Source organism: Alnus glutinosa, chromosome 9, assembly GCF_958979055.1.
Source record: "Alnus glutinosa chromosome 9, dhAlnGlut1.1, whole genome shotgun sequence".
In the NCBI taxonomy this organism is placed as follows: domain Eukaryota; kingdom Viridiplantae; phylum Streptophyta; class Magnoliopsida; order Fagales; family Betulaceae; genus Alnus; species Alnus glutinosa.
In genome coordinates, this window is record NC_084894.1 from 27,871,877 (window position 1) to 27,884,083 (window position 12,207).

Below are 12,207 nucleotides of genomic sequence, written 5' to 3' on the forward strand. Positions count from 1 at the left end.
GGATGCTAACACTTGACAAAGCGTACACCTCTTTTGAAATGATCTGCACTTGGATAAAAAATGTAGGAGAAACCCATTAGGTGATCTTGTTCACGAAAACAATAGTTTTTTACTACTAAATATTATGTGCTAGAAAATGTCTTTTGAAATGTAGTATGATGTTTCGAGAAGATCAATATTTTCTTTCATTCTTAATTCTAGGACTTATGCTTGAAATACTCTTAACCATGAAATATCATTTCATCAAATTGGCAAAAAATATCATTAATTATCTTACTAAACTTTATTTGGCAATAGTCGTTTCTAATTTATTCTAGATTCACATATTTAAAAGGTCTTACATGTATTTGGAAAATAAATTTGTTAAATATAGGAATAATCATTTTGGGAGTTACATGGGATTTATTTCGCATATGAGTTATATGAAATATATTTGTCATATTAGAGCTACATATGATGTAAATGAGTAAGTTGAATATTGGAAAATTAGAAGCATCGTTGTATCTTTTAAGAGTAAAGTTATTTAGTAGACCGTTATACAACTATCATTCAACTGAGATAACTTGGCAGTGAAAATCAACCTTTCATTTTTTTTTATAAGTGCTGATCCAAAGACTGATTTGCACTGCCACACTATCAAGGTGTATGACAGCCGTATACTAGTCTATAAATAGCATTACTAATCTTATAAATACTCATATACGATCTAGTCATTATTCTCAAGTGAGTGGAATACAAAATTATTCTGGTCTATTTATCCAATTCTCCACTTATTTCCTTAGAATATTGATCGTGTGTTTTAACCCTCTTAATTTCCAACAAATTGGTATTAAAGCTGCTTGTGATGCGAAAAGAAAATGGAAAATAGAAAATGGAATGATTCCATTTCAAATGCCTCAGTTCAAAGGCAACTATATATCTGTATGAAAGTAAGCTTGGGATTAGAAGATTTATGGGAGATCATTGACAAAGATTACTTGGAGTTGGTGAACAAAAGATCCTTATCTCAAACTCAAAATAACTCCTTACAATCCACTAAAAAAAAGGATGGTGTGACGTCACACATCGCCTGGGAATGAGGATGTGCTTATATGTATAAATGCACCATTTATGACACAACGCGTTTTAAAGCCGTGATAGTTATGAACCTATCAAAACTCCGCAATTAAGCGTGCTTCTGCGAGAGCAATTGCAGGATGGGTGACCTCCTGGGAAGTCTGGTTTAGAGAGCTAAAAGCGGACAATATTGTGTCATCGGGGGTGAGTCGTTACAAATGGTATCAGAGCCATTGCCCAGCTTGAGATGAGGGGAGCGTGCACAAGCTAATGAGGGACGCCAGCGGGGACGCTGGGTCCAAAGAGGGGTGATTGTAACGTCACACATCGCCTGGGAATGAGGATGTGCTTGTGATGACCCGTTTTTTTTTTTTTTTTTTTGAAAACGTACAAATGGATCTTCACAATGGCACGACAACATGTCGCTCAGCCAACATATGACACATGTCCTATAACATGCATCTGATAATCAGAGTTACATTTAACAGCGGAATATAATAATCAATGTGCAGCGAAACACATATCATAAGCGGAAATACATCTAATATACAACAGTTAATTAAAACAAGAGCCATTTACAAGTCTATCTATTTAAGGCTTATATAACACATTACACTAATTACATTCTAAAATATAGGCTCAACAAATACATGTGCCACGTAGGACACAAGCCATAGATAAAATACCCAAAATGCGGACTACCCATGAGTCCGTGACTTATGACTGTCGCGATGTGCTCCAATCATAATATCCCATAAGCTAGGTGGACGAGTCAATATCTATATCCGCAGAACCTGCAACCAAAGCATCAATGTCTGCACAGTTGCGGGGGTTGCCGCATCCGTACAGGTGGAATTATGAGCCCACCGCCTTAGCATAAATAAATACACTAAGACCTCAGACGTATACTATTCACTGAGTTTTCGCAAAGAACCAACCTTTCTTTTCTAGTCATGCGTATACTATAACAGCCACCAATTTTATAAACTTTTGTTTGAAAACCCCCATAGCTGATATAGTAGACACTGACTAATAGAAAACATTTAAACCATATTACGCAGCTGAGTTTATACGTAGAAGTTCCATTGTTGGATACAACTACATACATCCTCACCTACTATATTACCTTTGATCTAGTAAGACTTAGATCGAAAACAATGACATTTAAAACATGAAACCATCCGATATAAATATACATAAGTTCTTTTCTATTGAGACTCTTATGCATACTAATACGTCTAGCAAAACTACCATATATATCAAAAACATGAAAACAATTCAATTATCATGAAACAAATGCTGTGCATGCGTGTCGTACGTTTGCCTAAGGGAATTGAACCCCGGTCTTATTCTTATCGTATGCCTAAGGGAATTGAACCCCGGTCTTGTTTGTGCCATGCTCAATGCTCGTGCTCAAATACTATACATTTAATTTCATAATCATGACTTTAACACATGCTTTCTTTACAAAACATAATCAATTCAACATGTCATTTCTTTAACAATTTGCATAACTTAAATCTTTATACTCACTCTAAACTCACCAATCATATTCATAGTTCAAAACATCATCAATATTTCAATATACTCCAAAGTACTCAAATCATCCAAAACAATTCATAATCAACATACAGTTGGTTCAGATTTGTAAAACAATATATATTTTGCAATTCATCATTTATGAAAATAATACTCTCAGTGAGTAGAATACTCACCTTGGCTGCGCGGATTTAATCACTAGGTCTCCTAGACACCACCTTGCAATGTATCACTATGAAATAACACATTGCACTATTTAGCACTTTAAATAATTAACACCCTAATTAGCACTTGAATCGCTCAAGGCTAAACCGTTGGAAAACCCATAATATTTTTAAGAGTCCCAAATGTCTACCCATTAGTCCTAGATACTAACTAAAACTCAAACAATACTAACCCAAAGTATTTACTAAGGGTTAAATATTAACATAACTACTTAACTATTTACTCATAATATTAATTACTAACTTGTAATTAATTTCACTAACCCATAAATTATTTTCACTAATACTTATAATAATATTAGCCCTAAAATTATATTCATTAATTTCTAGATTATTTTTCACTAACATTTTCTCAATATTATTAACCCTAAAATTATTTTCATTAATCTTTTACAATAATTATTAACTTATTAACATAATTCATTAACACATTTAACATAACATTAACCCATAAGAAAGTTTTAGGGTTAACCTCGCACATACTATTTAAACTAAATACCCATTATTATTTATTTTTACTAACACTAGGACCTAACTCATAAATACTTATTTTTACAAAACCCATAACTAATTTGTAATTAATCATCACAATAACTACAATTAATCCACAAATTAATAATCTAGGTTTTAAACACTAAAAACTCTAAATTATTTTAACCCATCAAATTAGGGTTTCAAACTTAAACCCAAAATTATAAAATACTACCCTAAACACAATATTATTAACCCAATAGCATTTACTAAGGGTTAATCAAATAAAAATACCGCTAAAATTAAATACCCGAAAGTTAGGCTTTAGAGAACTTACCAAATTTCCCCAAACCAAAACCCATGGTTTTGGCAGCCTCAAGCAAATTCCAAGTAACCCATTACCTAAAGAAAACACTAGATTAAACTCACATTTTAAGATTTTAACCCAAAATTTCAAGAACACGAGTTTAGTGTTTTACCTCAAAACGATCGGTGAAAACGTAGATCGGGCTTCGCAAATCACGTTACCGAAGTCGGATTTGAGTTTAGACGGTTAGATCTTTTTAGATCACGATTTTTCTATGGAAAACTAAAGGGAAAAGGAGAGATTGTGTAGAGGATCCGGACAAATGGCGTGGAAAGAGTTTCCTGCCACTTTTAAAATGACGCAGTCCGTGTCTCTTTTTTTTAAATGCCGTTTGTGTCCTTTTCTTTCTTAAGACGCGCACATGGTCTGCAGTTATCCGAACAATGCTTCTTGTTTCTTTATTGTTTGATTTTCCATCTTTACTTATTTTATTCTTCTTTTCAATTTTCTTTTCTTTTCATTTCAATCTCACGCCCCAAGCCCACCTGTTTCTTTTCTTCTTTTTAATAAACATTTGATTTTTCTTTACTTTAATTGATTCTTGTTTTTCTTTTTTTCTTTATATTTCTAATTTCTATTTTATTTTATTTTTCTATTTCTTTGGACTTCAAAACTATTCTTTTTAGGACTACCATTTACAAATTCATAAAATAAAAATAAAACACTTTGTTTAACCACATTAAATAAATTTATTTTTATTTAATCATAATAAATTCATTTTATAAATTTTGGTCTCTAAAAATATCCTCTTGCATTTAAATATACCTAATTAAGTTTAATCAATTATTTATCCAAATTTATACTTTAATTATTAAATAATGTCCCGGACATTACAGTGCTTATATGTATAAATGCACTATTTATGACACAACGCATATTAAAGCCGTGATGGTTATGAACCTATCAGAACTCCGCAGTTAAGCGTGTTTCTGTGAGAGCAATCCCAAGATGGGTGACCTCCTGAGAAGTCTAGTTTGGGGAGCCAAAAGCGGACAATATTGTGTCATTGGAGGTGAGTTGTTACAGATGGAAAGGCCATCATGTCATCCATCAATGCTTGGATGATGGCATGTTACAAAGAATTGCTAATGCAACTATTTCCAAGAAAACTTTGGAGATTCTTCAAACTCTTATCAAGGAGTTGATAAAGTAAAGAAATTTTGGCATCTAAACTTTGCAAAGTAATTAAGTTTGAAGCTAGCCTTGTGTATGAAGGACTTTGAACCAGTTTCATATTATTTTCACATGTTAGGCATTGTGGATCAAATAAAGAGGTATGGTAAGGATTTAAATGATACGAGGGTTGTAGAAAAATCTTTCATTCATTATATATATAAGCTCTTGGAAACCCTCCCCATGCATGCTGATTTTCAAGAGTGAGTTATACTGAAGGGTTGTATCATTGGGTATCAGAGTCAGCCATCACTTCAAGTATGAGATTTGATGCAGCTCGTCAAGTATGGGATCGAGGGGATTGTGGCTTTGTAGTCGAGTCACATAATTGGTGACATATAGGTTGGATTAAAATGTCTTGGTACTATATATGGGCATAGTGTTAAGCCATTGAATACTATAGGTGAGTGGAGTCGCCAAAAGAGAAATTGATACCATCGGGTTAGTGTCGATAAAGTGGGCTGCCATCGACATTAGCTCTAGGACATGGTGGTATATTACTATCCTAAGTGTCTCACATGGCTTAAATACAATCTTAACCATGCATGTGTATATAAGCTCTTGGACACCTTTCCCTGCAAGTCGATTTTCAAGGGTAAGCTCTACCCAAAGTTTTCTATAACAATTGATCAACTCATGGGATCATTACAAGCTCATGAATAGAAGAAGGAAAAGAATAAGCAAGAGCCTTATGCTACAAACAAATGTCTCTTTGAATGAGAAAAAGATCAGTATGGAGGGAACCAGGTCGAAACATGGAAATGGATGTGGAAGAGGAAGAGAAGAATGGGCTGGTTACCATCCATCTAACAAAAAAGAAAGATATCAAAATTCTGGACATATGATAGAATACCTGAGATTCAAGACTACTAAGTAAATGGAATACCAAACTTGACATCTTAAATAAAGATCTTTAGCTAGGACAAGACACAGAGATGACCATTGGCATTTTCCATACAGAAAATAGGAGCCACAAGCATCTTCTTCGATAGATCATCGATCATGTTTGGAGCGCTCTTGTAGCGTGCAGAGCAACGGCGTCGTTGACACTGCAATGGCACTGCAAATGGCTGTGGGTGTAGGATTTGATTTGTTGGGAGTTTAGGTTTGGGAACAGGGGCAGAGCCACACTATGGCTTGGGGGGGCTTGGGCCCCCCCAAGCCAAAGGGCTCCCCTCAAAAAAAAAAAAAAATCTAAAAAAAAAAAATAATAATAATAATAATTTTTACCCCTATTCTTTAAAAAATTTGTAGTTTTGGCCCCTCCAAATTATTTTTTTTTCAATTTGGCCCCCCCAAAAGCTAAAAGCTGGCTCTGCCCCTGTTTGGGAAGATGAAGATGAAAGAGAATTGAGCGCTTGGGTATTTGTTTTTTTCTCATGATCTTTTTTTTATAAATATTTTTGTTAATAAAAACCTAACGTGGAAATGAAATTTTTAAGTTGTTGATGTAGCAATTATCATGTAGAATGCCACATCAATTTGTAGAGGTATTGTAATAAAATCATAGTATCTCTAGCATTTTCCTATTAAATATAGATGATCATTTTGGGGGTTAGATGGAATTTATCATGCATATTTGGAATTTATTTGTCGGGTGGGAGTTACATATGATGTAAAATAGTGAATTTGAAGACTAGAAGAATTTATTGCATCTTATAAATACCCATGTATTCTAGTTATTAATCTCGAGTAAGTGGATTTTTTTTCTTCTTATTTTGCCGATCCTACCAATGTGAAATGAGGGAAATGTAGGTTTGAGTTAAAAGGATTTATGTTCACTCCATGTAAAAACAAGGCATTCATCTTAATCTATATTAAAGGCACCTATCCTTCAAATATATATAAATTAGAGGCACCTAAAACAAAACCAAAAAGAAAAAGGTAATTCCATTTAGAGTAACACTAGAAATTATATTTTTATCTTATAATTATTCAACAATGTTGATGTGACAATCTCAATCTATCATTTGATCAGTCCTTGTCACATCATCATTATGGGAAAAAAAAATGGCTTTTAGCATTTCTCTTCCATTTAATTTTCAGGAATAATAATAATAATAATAATAATAATAATAATAATAATAACCAATAAATAAATAAATAAAGCCAGGGAGAAAAGAAAGATAGTCACCTCATTATCTCTTTGTCTTGTGTAAGAGGCAAGTTGGACTACACCTTTGCAACTCAATAAGAGAGCGAGTGCTAGAGCATCATTTATGGGCATTTTGGAGTACAAGGGAGGAACCAAACAAGCCGCCAGTTTGGTCACAAAAGTCAAGACAAGGATGACTCCATTGATTGTCATGAACGTGCTATTGAATTTGATTAAACTTAGATCCGTCCTCATCCCACAAGTAGTTACGAAAATTGGCAAAAACACACCCGAAACGAAGCAGTTGAACTTGTTGACAATGGCTGATCCTAAAGGCGGTCCATCTGGTATTGCCAAACCAAGAAAGAAAGGTCCAAAGTATAAACTCAAACCAAACAAATGAAAAAGTGACCCGGAGCCAAGGACCATTAGCATGATGATATGAATGTATGTATCTTTAATAGGCCTGCCTTTCGGTGTCTGCCTAATTACCCAAAACATTGATGGTCGAATTATAAATACAATGATGATAAGATACATTATGAGTACTCCTAAATCTACGGCGGCAAGCATACTGGATTTCTCCCTGCTAATTCTAGTCAAGGTGACAACGACGAGTAGGAACATGCTTAACGTATCACTTACCATTGCCACAGATAGGCCTAAGCGACCCAATTCAAAATTTAGGATCTTGAGGTCCTCAAGAAGGCAAGCAACGACCAGAAACGGAGTTAGACAATGCACTGCTATTATATATGGAAGTGCATATGCTTCACCTTCATTTAGCCAATAATATCCTTTAAGTTTTACTTGGACCAACAAGCTAATTAGTAAAGGCACCAATATGCATACAACACCAGTAAACAATTCTTTTCTTCCGCTTCTATTTATCATTGCTATATCCATTTTCACCCCAATCACAAATAAAAAGAGTACATAACTCCACTGAGACAACATACCAATTATTTCCTGACTTTTAATGGAAAACAGAATACTATTGAATATTCTGAAGCGTCCTAGGAGAGAGGGACCGAGGATCATGCCAGCCTGGTTCCCATAAAATCAAGGCACTTGTTCAGTTAAAATAAAAAGAGTCTCCAACTTGACAATCTGATCAAGTGTGTGTGTGAGTGTTGTGAATACGTTCAAATAAGAGAAACATGATGGAGATCAGGAAATGGAAGAGTGCACGCACAAGAAGTTGGGTGGTGAACCTGGGGACTCCATAATGCTTGAGAACGTAATGGGACGCTTGGGTGATGGTGAAAATGACAACCATCTCTAGCTGAATCAATGGCAATAGAAACGACATAGTCCCACTGCGAATGTAGTTCCACAATCCGTGTGAATGGATCGTGGGGGGTAATACAGTACATTCTTTTATGGTGATCATGCCGGTAATTGTATTAACAAATAAGGTTTTGTTTTCTGCCATGCCGGTGTCTGCCTCTCTTGGTATTTTCACACAAAGAAATTTGATGGAGAGAGAAAGAAAGAAATTTGATGCAGAGAGGCAAGTGGGGGGTTTTATCTTGTGTAAAATTATGTCCTCTAACGCATGCATGAACTCATAATTTATACTTTGGATCTTATTGCATGTTTTAGGACACTAGAAATATGGTTGCAATCTGGTTATTAATGTGATAACATGCAATATTTACCATCTAAATAATAGTTTTACTTAGAATATATATATATTCTACAACGAGGCCAGGCAAATTGGAAAAGGGTTTTAAGCTGACTTAACCGTACAAACGAAATCAGAGGCAACCTTATTGAAGATGGTCATACCTCTCGGTATATATCAAATTAAAATTAAGCTTTCATCTTGATTTCTTCTGGGTACGATTGTTAGGCAAGCGATTTTTTAAACCTATTGATTTTTATTGTTAGCGCCAAGAAGACCAAAACAAATAAGGTTGTTAGTTGTTAACAATATTGTTTAGAAAGTAATGCTACATACCACACAACATTCCATAAATATCTCACAAAGTTGACGTGACAAAGTTTAGTAGCTTTTGGATCCATCCTTGTTAATATATTTATATCCAATGGTTAGAACTTTCCACATTAACTTTGTGAGATGTTTGTACGGTATCGGTTTACAAGCTTACTCCTGTTTAAAACATAAAACGCTATATATCTGTAAATGTTATATATCACACCAATATCTTACAAATATCCTATTATGTTGATGTGACAGGGTGTAGTATCTATTGAATTAGTTATTGTTAAAAAAAAATCAATTGCTACTAGACCCTATCCTATCAACATAATAGAATATTTTTAAGGTATTAGTGTGATATATAGCATTACTCCAATCTCTAGCGTAACAATTATCTTATACAAGCTAGCATGGGCTAAAAATTGAAAAGGTTAAAGGATTTGGTCGAGCACCCAATTTTTAACATCCTAACATAACGTTGTTCCAGTTACAAGTGGTGTGATAAAATATTTAGAACTTGTTCAAAGGCAATATCTTTTGACTTTCATTTCATTTTTAACCACCTTAATTACTTTAAGGATGTACTGTGGAAGAATACGGCCTTTATTTTGAACTTTACTTTTCATCTTCCAATATTTTTCTTAATGGATGAGATACAATTTGTAGTTGAGTTGGAATAGAATTATAACTCATTAGGATTTAGTTATTTAAAACTAAGATTAAGATTAATTAAGACTTTTTATCAATTTAGGTGTTATCTTCTTATTGCGTGTGTTTTATTTAAAGATTAATTTGTGATCAATAAAAGAATCAGATAAAATATTTGTGAATTTATAGTATTCTCTCGCTTTGAGTGGAGTTTAATTTGCAGTCTCTCCTACTCGAAAGGAAGTATTGTGGTGCATGTTCTTTCCAACTTGAAGTGGAGGATTCTTTCACCCAAACAACCCTCTTAACGAACTGTGTATTTTCACCATATTTCCTAATTTTAAGAATGGATGCCTATGTTAGAATATATTCATAATATAGAACTCCACTGATAAAAACATTGTATGGGAGCGTGTTGGCCATGAACAGGTAGATCGGTAGCCTCCGATCATGGATATGTGGTTTTCTTCCTCAAACGGCTGATGGAGCAATCAGAAACTTGCGGCGCGTGGTGGCCTAGGATGGCGCGTGGAGTAGCTATCAGAAACTACTTGCGGCGCATATGAGCACATTGAAGGTTGGACGGCTGTGTTTTGGGCTAATCTGGACTCGTTGGTTAAAGATCTTTCTGATGGCATGGCTATCGCACCAATTGGAGGACTATGGTGGCGCGTGGCTAAATAGACAATGAGGCTTGGTGGCACATGGAGGCACTGAACAGGCTGGAAAACGTCAGTGGACTTTTTTAGAAGGTCACTGATCAGTGCTTGAGTATCTAGATTCTAGAGATGGCACATGAACTGGATCTGTAGAAGAGGAATACAACCCAAAAGCAGAATTGCTTGATACTAGAGTTGCAGGAAAGGACGCCCAACAGAACAGCAGATGAATGGCTGTGGAAAGAGAGTAAACCTTTTTTTTTAGCAGAAATTTCAGAGGAGTTACACCATGTAAAAAACTAGAAAAAAAAAAAAGAAAAAAGAAAAAAGAAAAAAAGAAACGAAAACACTGGATTCCACATGAAAATGGCTTTGATACCATGTTGAGATTTGTGTACGTATAAATCTAAATAGAATAAAAGTAGAATAATAGTGGAAGCAAGAGAGAGAAAAGAGACAAAGAATTTATGTGGTTCGGTTTATGACCTACGTCCACAGGGTAAAGCCCAAAGGGCTACATTGCGCTTAATAACTTGATTGTTTACAATACATAGGTTCCTATTTATAGTTGAATAAGTCGACCTATACAAGTAATAAAATCTAAATTGACTTATACTAGAAAACACAAATCGACCTAGACTAAAAAATATAAATCAATAATATTATATTCAGAATATGTTCTGAATGTATTCTAACACTTACAAATCCTCTTCTTGTCCTTGTATATAGAGAATAGATAATAGCTCAAGTTGCACAGCTTACTGTTTCTTCCATTATTTGAGAAAAAGAAAAAAAGAAGAATTCATCCTTAGTATTTCAATTTGGTTCTTATGGCATGTTTGGAAATATATATATATATATATATATATATATATATATATATATATATATATATATATTACTTGCTACAATATTCGGATATTTTTGAAAATCCAGATAAAAAATCGAACCCGCATTCAACCCGAATTCACTTCAAATTTCAAGCTGAGTTTCCGAATTCCAACGCATGTCTACGTCTGCTTTTTACTCGTTGCACATCTCCTTTTTCTTTTTCCCCCCTGCCTTTCTTCCTTCCTTTTCATTCTTCCCCTTTCTTTTTTTTTCATCGACCATCAAGAGAAAGGGTGAGAGAGAGACCACAGAGAGAAAAAGAAAGAGAGACCAAGAGAGAGACCCAGCCGGTGGGCTAGCCACCATTCGGGGAAGACGACGACGCTAGAGCCAGTGGGTCACGACTCAACGCTGGTGAAGCCAATGAGCACATTTTTTCCAGTATTTTCTCGGTACCCAAACAGTTGGAGTCCATTTTTTTGGGTAAGTGAAATCCTTAGGCTTTAATCTCTTTTAGTTTGATTTGGGTTTGGCTTGAAATGGTTCCCGATGGTTGGAGAGATTCATGGAGTTGTGAAAAATTGGGTATGTTTCTGTTGAGATTTGGGATTGTTTTTGGGTGAAGGTTTTGATGAATTTCTATTTAAAAATTTTGAGGTTGATTTCATAGCTTGGTTTGGATTTTTAATTTTGGAAGATGAGATTAGTCTATGATTTTGGTTTGGGTTATGGATTGGGTGATTTTGAAAATTGTTGTGGTTGAGATTTTATGGATGTCTTTTTAAAGAAATTCTTTAGAAACTTTGAAAAGCCGGATCCATATGTTGTCAGTTGTGTTTGAAAAACGACGACGGAATAGCAAAGAAATAGTGCGAAAATGCCAAAAAAAAAAAATCCAGATATTGTTGGATAGCTGATTCATATTTATTTATATTAATAAATAATTACTTATTTATAATTATTCATATTTATTTATATTAAACAATAATTATTTCAATCATTATTCCACACAACTTTTCTTACTTCCAATTATTTCCTACCATGGTTTTTTGTGAAAAAATAATCTCATACAACTGTCACCCAAACATGATTTCAAAAAATACAATTTAAATTCTACTAGTCATCCAAACATCTTTATTTGCCTATAATTTTGCAAACTAAATAATAATTGGATTCAAATTTTAAAAATTAAACACTCA

The 12,207-nt window shown here is 34.2% G+C and overlaps 1 long non-coding RNA gene across 1 annotated transcript; it reads right to left on the minus strand.

The window, feature by feature from the left end:
- Window positions 1–1,563: 1,563 nt before the first annotated feature.
- On the minus strand, window positions 1,564–3,954 carry LOC133878248 (uncharacterized). The gene is made up of 4 exons (XR_009901861.1): window positions 3,770–3,954; window positions 3,628–3,692; window positions 2,772–2,827; window positions 1,564–1,871 (listed from the first exon to the last, which is right to left on the minus strand). It is a non-coding gene; the product is annotated as an uncharacterized LOC133878248 (long non-coding RNA).
- Between the last annotated feature and the right edge of the window lie 8,253 nt (window positions 3,955–12,207).